Below are 13,432 nucleotides of genomic sequence, written 5' to 3'. Positions count from 1 at the left end.
AATGATGACAGACCCGGGGACTTACTGCTGCTTCAGTTTTCTTGTTGATAAAGTATTGGGGTGATATTTCTGGGTGCACCTTCAGAATTCCAACAGCTACTGATATTAATAACTTAAAAAGGGATAACATATTACACAGGTGCAATAAGAAGTACAATTTTCTTGTCTCTCTATCCCGCCTAACTCCCACCAAAACAAAGAATGCTTTATATTGTGGAGCAAGTGGACAGTTTTCATTTTGGCCAGCTGGATAATAACCTGCCAGAGAAAATGTGTCTGTTAAAGACCTTGGTTAAATTACAATCCATTCTGGAATATAACTTGGGCCTTAAAGTCTTTAGAACTTGTCACACAGCATCCCTATGTATGGGCTCGTTGGTATTTAATTACCGAGTTCAGATAAGGGTATTGCATCACCAAATATGTGAGAAGACATTGGAGAATATATGGCATAAAGCAACAAACATGATCCCAAGAGTTAAAGGGGATGAGTGATGAGTAGAGATCAAAGAAATACAAGCTGTATAGTTTGGAAAGAAGGCACTTAACACAAGGGTAAGATACATCGAGTACATTACTTCAAAGATAGAGCGAAAGAAGTAACAATTAAATGACAAAAACTCAAAACACACATTGAAAAGAATATCGTTGTTCTGAATATATTGTATTCTTTGATTGATCTGTCTCTGAGGGCTGTGGAGGCAAAAACACTGGAAGATTTAAAATAAGCGTTCAGTGAGAGAGTGGGGATAGCTGAGGAATGAGGTTCAACATACCAACTAGTTTGCAATTCATCTTCAGTTGTTTTTGTCTATTCAAAGATAATGTCACTTCTGAGATTTGCATAAACAAACAAGAGATATTGTTGGACTGGTGCAAGTCAAGATTGGAGAAAACACATTACGAAGCACTCATATTTCTCACCAGCTTCTTAGAGCCCAATTCATCATAACTATGATGTACTTTGGTGGGCATATTTTTGGCTAATGTTAAAATAAAAAAAAACTATTGAGGCACATTTAAAATTCAGATTCCACAGGAGATCTGAAAAAGATGGTTTGGATTTTCAAAGAATTCATGATTTTCCACCCTCACATCTCAGTTGCGATGCTTATTTATCAGTGATCTCACTTACGACAACCCGTTTTCAACAGAAATATTTCAACAGTCATAAGGGATTAGGGCCTCTCAAGTTTGGACACGTTCCTTCTAAATTCTAATTTATACCTGCTCAAAGCACAAATCCCAAAATGAATTCGTCCCTGCATCTCCCCTCCTCCCCCCCCCCCCGAGAGAAAGCTCTTTCAGTCTTTCAGAGGGGACTTAATGGGGTGGGGGGGGGGGGGGAGTGTGGTGGGGGAAGTCAGAATACAGAAGAGCAACGCAGAGAAGGTTCAGTGATATGGTCTCATTTTTCTGAATGCCTGACTCTGCAGAGATTTCCTCATGGCTGATGCAAGATGATGGTGAGGGGAGTGAAGCTGGAGAGGATTGAGTGAATGGAAGATTACAAGTGTGATGCGAAGTCCTTATACCGAGGACTGGTCATTCTAATTTACCACTGAGCTGGTCTCTGAGACAGGCAGTGTGATAATTCAAGTTGAGTATGGTGTTCACATAACCAGCTACTGCTGGGTCCCCAGGTGGCTGTCGAGGCCGATACAGGATCCACACGTTATGGTGCAGTGTGGGCAAGAGTAAGTGGTGGCTGTGGTTAGTGGCTGGGTCGTTTGGCTGCTCAGTCTCTCCTTTCATAGCTGCATCTTATTCTCTGCAGCACAGCGACACTGAGTGATACTGAGACAGTTACTACCTGAAGCAATCTGTCACACCTGACTGCTAAAGTAGCCACCTTTAAGAACTATGGTGCCATCTGTGGCACACATCATGTCTGGCACAGGATTTTGCTGTGATTATCAGTTTCCAGTAATTACTCACCCTGTTACTGGGAAGGGATGCTGATTAGCATTCGTTCTTTTTCACTGTATTCTACACAGTTTAGTTGTTACTGTCTGCAACTTAACCCAGAGCCACACTGGCATCACCCTGACAGAGATATTCCCTTTGTTCTTTCCATCCGTCCCTCAACTGCTCTGCAATTTAGAACTATAGTGATCTTTTCTCTTCATTTTCTAGTTCTGCTACATGGTCTTTGGTGATAAATACAAGAAAGTCTGAGTATGCTAGAAACCCACAGTAACTCACACTCACACAATGCTGGAGGAACTCAGCAGGTCAGGCAGTATCTGTGGAAATAAATAAATAGTTGACCTTTTGGGCTGAGACCCTTCCTTCCAAAATATGGCGGTTGCAACCAAGATAGTGTGCCCAATGCCCTGAGTTTTGCTGTGTTAACTGGAGAAAATTGATCGTTAACAGATATCCACGACATAAATTACAGAACAGACCAGCACTGAGAAGCAGTGTGGCAAAGCAATGGGTTGTTAACATTAAATGCTTTCAATATTGTACACAAGGGGTTGTCCAAAAGATGTTATCTTCCATACAAGATTTCATTTCTGCACACAGTTATTGGACCCAAACTGTTAAGAAAACCTGTTCAATATCTATTGGACTGCAGCTGTTCATGTTGGCAGCTCAGCGCCACCTTCTCAAGGACAGTAATTGCTGACCTGCCCTAAGGAACACAATTCCCAAAAATGAATAAATGCTCATCACTCAGTACTATCCTTGAGTTAGAATCAACATCGTGTGAAACAAGAGAATCCAGACTTGCATCTCAGATTTAAAGGCATCCGTGGATAAAAATGCACACGATTGGAGGCAAGTCAGAACACAACCTGCCCTCATTGCAGGGTCAACCGTGGAAAGGATGAGCAGCTTTGAGTTTATGGGTGTCAATATCAAAGAGAATCCCACTCTTTGGTAAACACAAAGTACACTGCAGATGCTGTGGTCAAATCAACACGTACAAACAAGCTGGAGGAACTCGGCAGGTCGGGCAGCATCCGTTGAAATGAGCAGTCAACGCTTCGGGCCGAGACCCTTCGTCAGGACTTTTCCATCACCACTCTTTGGTGCAACCTCATGCAAGGCACACCAGTGGCTCCACTTCATTTGGTGTTTGTGGAGATCTGGTAAGTCACCAAAGACTCATAAATTTCTATAGATGTGTAGTGGAGAGCATCCTGACAGGCTGCTTCACAGCCTGGTAGGGAGGTTCAATGCACCTTAATCAGAAGGGGCAGCTGAGGGTTGTAGACTCAGCCACCTCCCTCCTCACCACTGAGGACATCTTCTAGTCGAGGTGCCTCAAGAGAGCAGCATTCATCACTAACGTTTCTCAGCATCCAGGACATGCCTCTTTCTTGCTACATCCATCAGGAAGGAAATACCGAAACCTGTAAACTCACACTCAACAATTCAGGAACAGCTTCTTCTTCTTCTTGAGTGATCCATGCACCACATCAATGGCAGTTTGCACTACTTACTTATCTGTGTAATTTATAGCAATCTTCTATCTTTGCCCTGTACTGCTGCCAGTAAACAACAAAACCGCACGATATAAGTGATAATAAATCTAATTCTAATTCTGACATATATTTGAAGTTTTTACAGGGATTCAAATCACGCTGCATTCTTCTGCCACTGCAGTCCAATAGATGCTAGTGTGCTGAGCAAGGTTTCTTCAGGTGCTTGGTCTGATAACTACATGCACAAGTCTTCATCTATCGAGGATTACCTGTAAGGGTGTTGGAAACAAATCCTTCATTAGACAAATGGATTGGTCCTTGACAATAATATGCGGGGCCATGGGTATTTGGAGGGGAACGGAACTGTCATGGGTGCTCAATTATGAGCCAGTAAGGAACTGCCGGGCAGCATGGTTTGACTCTCTACTCTAATTCTATAGCTCAATATGAGATACAAAATGAGCACAGACACTTTCAACTGCACAACATCAACTACTTACTCTGAGAAGTCAATTCTTCTGGGAAAATTCAAAATATCTTGATGTTCTAGTCTTTTTATAAAGGAAAATAATGGCACATCATTTAAGACTTCTTGCCAAACCAATAAATTCCCTCAGAAAACAAAGTTTTCCTTGCTCTATTGATCACACTAATGATTTAAATGGATTTAATGACAGGACACAACTTCAACTAGCAGGGTTTGCGTATCAAATTCCAATGTAGATTTTCTCCTTTTGAGTCTATCGTGGACATTATTAGAAGACATATTATATTTCAAGCAATTGCACAAATGATCAAATATAGGTCAAATTTACATGTCTAGCTGCCATTCAACAAGTGACTGTGAAAATGGATTTTGGCAAGTTATATTTTGATAGTTATAGGCATTTCAATCAAGTCTGATAACCATATTTTATTTCTGATAGCATGATGCATGTCTCATTTTGCCTCTGTCTGTCATTCTTTTTTCACTTATTGACTCGGCTGTTGAGGGGAAGGATGCTGGATCATTCAGAGTGAAACATCTCTGCTCCCTTCCTTTCCAGTCCTGATGATGGGTCTTAGCCTGAAACAATGACTCTTTATTCCACTCCATTGATGCTGTCTGACCTACTGAGTTCCTCCAGCATTTGTTATGTGTTACTCTTAATCACCTTTTGTGTAGTCTCCTTAGGAGGACTGAACTTCCACACACAGCAAACAACCTCCCTCCGACTTCAGCAGCACAGATGGAGAAGACATTGTATGGATTGATCACTTCGAAGAGACCAGTGTTGAAGACTAGAAGGAAATGATCCACTTACCAGCCACAAAGCCAGAATTACAACCAGAAAATGACAGAATTCTTCAGCAGATCAGGCAGCATCGATGAAGAGAGAACCAGAACTGAGGTAGGGTAATGGAGGGGAGCGATTGTTCTAACTGGTTGTCTGGGGCAACAGTGTTCTACAAGGATCAGTGACAGGAACTCTCGTTTATCTAAGTGGGCTGATTAGTAAGTCTTCAAATGACAAAACCATTTACTATATTTATTGAGATACAGTGTGGAATTGACCCTTCTAGCCCTTAGAGCTCCACCACCCATTAACCCCGATTTAACCCATGCCTAATCACGGGATAACTTATTTACCAATTAACCTACCAACCAGCACGTCTTGGGAGGAAACTGGAGTGCCCGAAGGAAACCAGCATGGTCATGGGAAGAATGTACAAACTACCTACTGACAGCAGCAGGAACTGAACCCTGGTCACTGGCACTGTAAAGTGTTGTGCCAACCACGACACTACCTTACCACCATAGGCTTGTGCTTGTCACAGGATAGAATAGACCAGTTGGAAGTCTGGACACAGTGAGAACAGATGGAGCTTAATCCAGACAAGTATAAGCTATTGTACATTGGGAAGTCCAATGTAAGAGGAAAGTACACAGTAAATGGTAGAAACCCTTATGATGTGCCACATGTTTCCTTTACCACTCCCAGTGGCCATCAATTTTAATTCCTTTTTCCATTTGCATTCTGATATGTCTATCCATGGCCTCCTCCACTATCGTGATGAGGCCACACTCAGCTTGGAGGAGGAACACCTTATATTCCGTCTGGGTAGCCTCCAAACTGATGGCATGAACATCAATTTCTCAAACTTCTGGTAATGCCCCTCTACCATTCCCCAAATGCTTTTCCCTTTCTCACTTCTCTCCTTGCTTTGCCCATTGCCTCCTTCTGGTGCTCCTCCTCCCCTTTTTCTTTCTTCTATGGCCTTCTGTCTTCTCCAGCCCTGTATCTCTTTCACCAACCAACCTCCCAGTACTTTACTTCATCCGTTCCCTTCCCAGTTTCACCTATCAGCTTGTTTCTCTCTTTCCTCCCCCACCTTTTAAATCTATTCCTCGTCTTTTTTCCTCCAGTCCTGCCGCAGGGTCTCAGCCTGAAGCATCAACTGTACTCTTTTCCATAGATGCTGCCTGGCCTGCTGAGTTCCTCCAGCATTTTGTGTCTGTTGCCTTGAGGGAACATCGCAGGGTGCAAATGCCAAATACTAGCAGGCATAGGCTAAAGGTGAGAAAAGAAAATTTTAAAGATTTACATGCCAAGTTTATTGTACAAAAACTGTAGGTATTTGGAATGTGCTGCCAAGGTAGGTGGTAGAAGCAGATACAATAAGAATGGTTAAAAAGCATTTAGATAGATATAAAAAGACAGGGAATTGTGGAATGTAAACAAAGTGCATGCAGATATGCAGTTTTAATTGGCATCATGTAACAAGTTTCACACTGGCAGAGCAATTTCTTTACCTTTACTATCCTGAAATATTAACTTGTCTCTCTTTCCTCAGGTACTGCTTGACCAGCCGAGTATTTCTAACATTTGCTACTTTTCTATCTACAGCCCTACCATCCAGAGTATTTTGAATTGCACAAAACTGCGTCAGACAAAAACACAAATTGTCAAGTCCATTCCACTGCCGTGGCATACTCCAGGTCACCATGGATGATATCCAGCCCTTGATGTCACTTCACGTGAAGGCCCCTTAGACTTGTTGGCCTCATCCTTCACTGTGATGAAAGCACATTTTCCGTAAATTCTCGCTGTTTTATTTTTCACAGTATTGTTGGTTGAGCGTAGAAGGCAGCAAATCACTTGGGGAATTCAAACCTCTACACTGCTGTTTGAAGTTGTGCCACGAAGGAAACTGTTCTGCTGCCCTTCAAACACAGATCATTCAAGAAACGAGGAGAGCCCTCAATCTAAATGACTATGAAAACAAAGACTAATTCAACATCAGGCACCTTTTCCTGTCTCAGCGCCTGCCTCTTTCATAAAACCACACACTTGCTAAACGTCCCAACTTACATCAGCAATTTCTACATCCTTTCCTTTCCTTTCCGCAGCTCAATAATCTTTAGCACTATTTTCAATAGTCCAGCTGGGTGGACAGGGGCTGCCGATAGTTTCAAGGAGCCGGCACTGCTTCTTCTCCTCTCTCTGCATCCTCGCGTGAATCGTAGAGAAATGCTGAAAGCAAGTACTTTTAGAAGCCATAGCACATGAGCAGCTCCTTCTAGTGTGTGCCGAACCATTAATCTACCTCGTCCCATTGACCTACATGCAGACACTAACCCTCCATACCCCTCCCACTCATATACCTATCCTAATTTCTCTTAAATGTTGAAATTGAAATTGCATCCACCACTTGTGCTGGCAGCTCGTTCCACACTTTCACCCCTGTCTGAGTGAAGAAGTTCCCTCTCATGTTCCCCTTAAACATTTCACCTTTTACATTTAACCCATGACTTCTAGTTGTAGCCTCTCCCAACCTCAGTGGAAAAAGCCTGCTTGCATATACCCTACCTATACACCCTCATAATTTTGTAGACCCCCTTGTGCTTGAGAGCTAACGCAAGCTTAAATCTTCAGCTATCCAAGGATTCAATCCCAACCTTCCATTCCTCACCTTTCCAAGGGTGCAATGAGCAACCTTGTTTAGCGGAACATGGGAACATGGACATTTTTCATGTGTTACACTGGATTGAAACCATACGTGAAGCAACCTTAACAGCAGAATTTCTGCTGACTGGTACATTAATAAAAAGAGGGCAGCAGCAAAAGATACACTACCTTAAACCAAATCAACTCGTCTTTCATCTTCCATTAGCGAGCCCGAAATCATACAAGCCCGTGCTTCTTGTTTACATTTTTCCTGATAGCACCATGTGAATTCCTGGAAAGCTTTCCAAGTTATACTGGCTGCGTTATTGATTTTCCCAGTAAATTGAGGAACATTGGGTAAAATGTGACTAATTGAATAATAATCGATTTGATCTCACAACCAATCAATCAATGAGATAAATAACCTTCACACCCTTAATGGATTATACTGGGCTCTGAGGAACAATACAGCGCATAATACCGATGGTAAGCCTCTTGCTTTGGTTTCAGGTTTCATGTAAGTGCCTCCTAATATGTTTTATCGGGAAAAATTATTCTCAAATGTTATTTCGGAAGATGTCATAGTCATGAGAGGAAATAAAAAGGCTCATCAAATTCATTTCTATTTCTCCGACCAATCGAATAGATAAATAAATCAACAGGTACAGACAATATTAGGGAAAGGCGTGCTACTACTTTATAGATCCTCAAAATACTTAAAGCTAATGCAGTCCGTGTCCAAAGGTTGCCAATATGATAGTCAAAAGCTGCAGCTGTTTCGAACACACAGATATCCCACATTCGATAATGGAATGCATGACTTAACTAGCTCCATCATACACATGGAGAAGTGTTAACCAAAGAGCTCCAAAAACAATCTGGTTTTCAAATAAGTGTACAAGAACATTATAGTCATGCTCTTGAACTGGTAATCCAAAGGCACTGAACACTGAGGAAAAAGCCATGAGGGTGAATCCCACCACTGTTACTAGGAACGACAGCATAAAAATCCGAAGTCAATTAAGTAATTAAAATTGGGAGGAGGGGGAGATTATGAATCTCCTGAATTATCGGAAATCCCTATCTGATTTAAGAGAAATTCTATTGTCCTTATCCAATCTGATTTCCCCATTCCATCTGATCCTAAATTGCCTTCTGACTGTCTTAGCCAACCATACTGAAGTTCAAGTTTAACAGTCATTCAATCAGACACATGTACACAGCTAAATGAAACAGTGTTCCTTTAGGGGGCAAGGTGCAATGCACAGTGCCAACAGTCACACACTGCACAAGGTACATATTGCACATATGATAGCAGTAAAACATACAATCACAAAAGAATAATGATATAGCCCATGTCCCTGAGTCATGGCCTGTCAACTGATATTGCATGAGACAACAGTCCTGGAGCCACGTTCCTGCAAGAACAAGTACACAACAGTTCCTCACCATGCCCCAGAGCAGCTGTAGTGGAGCACCGTCCTGCTTTTCTTTCACCGAGCAAATACTGCAGCACAGTACCGACAGGTGGGGCTAACCTACAACCCAGTCTGGACACCTGCTGCGCTTCAGCACCTCTGGTAACTCCGTCCCCAGGGAGCTAGCTACCCCAGTTGACCATGAGGCATGCAGGCCTGGTCAGTGCAAAACCTGAGTCCATGAAGCTCCCCTGCGGTCAGTCTCACCAATGAACTGGAGAACTGGGCTTGAGATTAACTAATATTTCTCTGTGAGACAAGCACAGTTGGTTCAAAAAAGCACTGCCAGACACCAAGGAAATATCCTAATCTTGCAATTGGTTAAATTATTAGGGAAATGATGCTAAATTGCTCTTTTATAATTGGAGCAGATTTATTCATTTTTTTGACAGTTAACGAACACAGAAAGTAAATTTGCTGCAGTCACCATCTTTCAAAAATTAAGTAATGATTTGCCATTTATTCTAGGCATGCTTCACAGAAATGCCTTGGTGATTATTAAACAGGTAACTAACTCTCTAGTAAAACTTTGAATCACAGAATGGGAATTGCACCATTCATTGGAGGACTTAGAGGTGGTCAAAGGGATGTGACAAAACATTCCAGAAATTCAATGCTTTTCAATCCTTGTCTTTTGATGTAGTGAATGTGAATAACGGTTTCATTGTCTTTTGCACCAAGAATACACACGTGGATAAATGTCAGAGTCAGGGCATGAAACTGGCCAATCAGTCCAACAAATGTGTCCTGTCATCATACACACCACTTGCATCATTCATCCTATTATATCCCTGTCAAATCTCCCCTCCACTCATCCTACCATATTACTTGCTCATGGACACACGAGGGGGGGGGGGGCAGTTTCCATTTGGCAATTAGCCAACAAGAAATTGGCCCCCTGGGAAACCCACGCAGCAGCAGAGAATGCAGTAAACTCCACACAGACAGCAGAAGGTCATTACAATTGGGAGGCGCAACACTACAGCATGTGTGTTTTTGCATCTCTTTGGAAAAACATGTGGTGTAGCAGCAAATGGACTGAATTTTCCAACAGATATACAGAAGCCACATGTATCATTCTCTGCTGTTTTTCAACATGTAGAAAATACTTTAAAAACACAGAGAATGTAGTTTATTGCAAGGAACAATAGGATTTGTTTTGTGAAAGGCAAAAAATCTGTACCTATTGTACATCAACTATTCGGTGCAGAAATCGCATTTTGTATCTCTTGGCAACAATTGAAAATACACACAATGTAAGCAGCAGACCTGACTCAAAACATAATTTTAAAAGAGAGCTCTGGAAGCAAGATATAAAACCATCAGTAAATTTGCTGCATCTTCTAATGTCTGAAACAAAACACACATTGGAACCTAGGTACCAATGGAAAGCTGCAAGACTGGAGATAATGCCGAGAATCCATCTTTTTAGACAGAAATGAGATGAATACAAGGTTTGGAGAACAAAGGACCGGACCTTTGCTTCACAGAGAACCATTTTCTGGAATTTAGAAGGTTTAGGGTGGTTCTGATCAAAATTTCACAACTATAAGGAAATTTGATGACAGCCTACTATCAATTGCCATCATCTAAAAAAGTCAGCCATTTCATGGGTGAGGTTAGGGAACACTTCTGCTGGAGAGTTGTGATCAAACTCTCTTCCAATAAATGATTAGATTCCTTCTCTCGCTGAGTAATGTCAAAAACTGAGAAGGACTTTTGTTAACTGAAGCTATTATGTGATATAAAAGAAAGGCAGGTATACAGAGTAGATCTTAGATCAGTCGTAATTGGTATGGTTTCATTGATTCTTTTATGGTTTTCATTCTGTTATGGATTTATTAAGTATGCCCACAAGAAAATGAATCTCAGGTGACATATATGTATCTTGATAATAAATTTACTTTGAACTTTTGAACTTTGAACCTCTCACTCAGTGTTGGCACTGCCAAGGAGCTGATTATTGACTTCAGGAGGAGGAAACCAAAGGTCCATGAGCCAGTCCTCATCGGATGAACAAACGTGAAAGGGGTCAACAACTTTTGATTCCTCTGTGTTACCATTTCAGAGGATTTGTCCTGGGCCCAGCAGGTAAGTGGCATTATGAGGAGAGAACGACAATGCCTCTACTTTCTTAGAAGTTTGCGAAGATTCTGCATGTCATCTAAAACTTCGACAAGCTTCTACATAAGTCCAATAGAGAGTAAATTGACTGGATGCATCGTGGCCTTGTATGGAAATACCATTGCCCTGGAACGGAAAAGTCTACAAAAAGTAGTGGATCATCCCAATTCCTCATGGGTAAAGCCAACCTACCATTGAGCACATCCATATGGAGCACTATCGCTGGAAAGCAGTATCCATAATCAAGGGACTCCATCATCCTGACTATGCTCTCTTATCACTGCTTCCATCTGGAATTAGGTACAGGAGCCTCAGGTCCCACACCACCAGGTTAAGGAACAGTTTTTACCCCTCAACCATCAAGCCCTTGAACCAGCAGGGTAACCACTCAGTTTCATTTACCCATCACTGAACTGTTCCCACAATCTATGGACTCGCTTTCAAGGACGCTTCTTCTCATGGTCTTGATATTTTTTTTGCTTATTTATTACTATTACTATTCACTTCTTTCTTTTTTGTATTTGCACAGTTTGTTGTTTTTTGCAAATTGGTCACTGCCCGTCAGAGATCTCCATTGCCCATCCTGTTGGGTGTGGACTTTCAGTGATTTCATTGTACTTCTTGTATTTAATGTGTTTGGCTGCAAGGAAATGAATCTCAGAGTTGTATATGGTGATATATACCATATGTACTTTGATGATAATAATAAATATAGTTACAACTTTCAGATGCTAAACCAAAATCCCTGTCTGCCTCTCAGGTGGAAGTAAAAGATCCTATTGCATTCAAAAGCATCAACATCAATAAATGCATCCCAATCAAAACTTATCATTCAGTCAATCTTACTGAAACAGATTGTTTGGTCCCAATTGCAGAGTTAATTATCGGACCTTGCTATGCAAACACTGACTGCCAGATATCCTATGTAATAATAATGACTACACTTCATAAGTACTTTATTGACTGTAAAGAGCTTTCAACTGACCAGAGCCTGGAAAAAACATAACTTAAGTAAATGCAAGTCTTTGTTTTATTATCTTGCAATTGATTACTGGTGTCCTATTTACATTATAGCAGTGACTCTGATGGCAGCTTGAGTGCTTCTGGAGACACAAGATTCATTTAGAGTGGCGGCTGTTTATGTTGGTGTTTTACAAGTTTCAAAGTTCAAAATAAATTAATTATCAAAGCACATATGGATACACTCACTAGCCACTTTATTAGGTACACCAGCCTGTTAATGCAAATATCTAATCACCTTATCATGTGGCAGCAACACAATGCATAAAAACATGCAGAGATGGTCAAGAGGATCTGACTAAATATGAGAATGGGGGAAAAATGTGAAATTTGACCGTAGAATGATTGTTGGTGACAGATGGGGAGGCTTGAGTATCTCAGAAACTGCTGATCCCCTGACAAAACTGTCTCTAGAGTTGACAGAGAATGGTGAAAGAGCTTTTTAAATCCAGAGAGTGGCATTTCCTTGGGCAAAAAAAAGCCTTGTTAATGAGATGGGTCAGAGGAGAATGGCCAGACTGGTTGAAGCTGACACGAAAGCCACAGTAACTCGAATGACCACGTGGTACAACAATGCTGTACAGAAGAGCATCTTTGGATGCAAAACACGTTGAACATTGAAGTGGATGGGCTCCAGCAAAAGACCACTTACATACACTCAACTAGAAGGCCCGAGATGGTCTGTTTCCGTGCTGTAATTGTTACACTCATTGACCACTTTATTAGGTACAAGAGACCATAAAGAGTATGTCACCATATATTCCACTGAGATTCATTTTCTTGTGGGCATTCACAGTAAATACAAAAAAACACTATCGATAATCTGTGAGAGAATAATTCTCTAATATTTGAAGCTGAAGCTACTGCTTCCAAAAATTATCCTGTGGTAGCATTTCTATTAGTTGCACCCCAAGTCCTACATTTTTATTAAACAGGTAGTAGAATGCATTTGTCACTTTACTGAAACCAAGGCAGATTCATGAAATTGGTGAACAGAACTACTCAGTAGAAGAAATGGATCTGATCCCATGTAAATGAAAATTTAGAGATGTATCTACCGAGAATGTGATGTGCTCCCTACACAGAGTGAGATCGCAGTGTTCTGTGCACTAGTATTTGCTACCGGTTCCAAGCTTCCTGTAACAGCTTGATGCTGGAAAATATTCAGAGAAAACAAGCTTAGTTAGCATCTTAGATTGCAGCTCTCAATGATCAATTGGTTGATCAATGAAAATAAACTTTAATCAGAGAGATTCAAGCTGGCCGAAGCCTGCGTACGTGAGGTGTCCGCATATGATTAGCAACTGGTTGTCCATCGTATCCGCCGATAACAATTAGATTTGTGCAGTTCTTCTTTTAGCTGATGTGAGCAACACAAAGAAACCTGCGTGGGAAAATTACTAAAGTGAAAAAGCTTGAGTGGGCAGTTCCACTTTCTCAGACTCAG

The 13,432-nt window shown here is 41.3% G+C and overlaps 1 protein-coding gene across 5 annotated transcripts in view; it reads right to left on the bottom strand.

Moving 5' to 3' along the window:
• The window catches only part of tenm3 (teneurin transmembrane protein 3), a 1,636,378-nt gene that overhangs the window by 336,803 nt on the left and 1,286,143 nt on the right, over positions 1-13,432 (bottom strand). The window lies entirely within an intron of this gene.

The sequence above is a fragment of the Hypanus sabinus genome, chromosome 7, assembly GCF_030144855.1.
Source record: "Hypanus sabinus isolate sHypSab1 chromosome 7, sHypSab1.hap1, whole genome shotgun sequence".
In the NCBI taxonomy this organism is placed as follows: Eukaryota; Metazoa; Chordata; class Chondrichthyes; order Myliobatiformes; family Dasyatidae; genus Hypanus; species Hypanus sabinus.
Note: the sequence above shows the minus strand (reverse complement) of the source record. Positions and strands in the feature narration are given on the sequence as shown.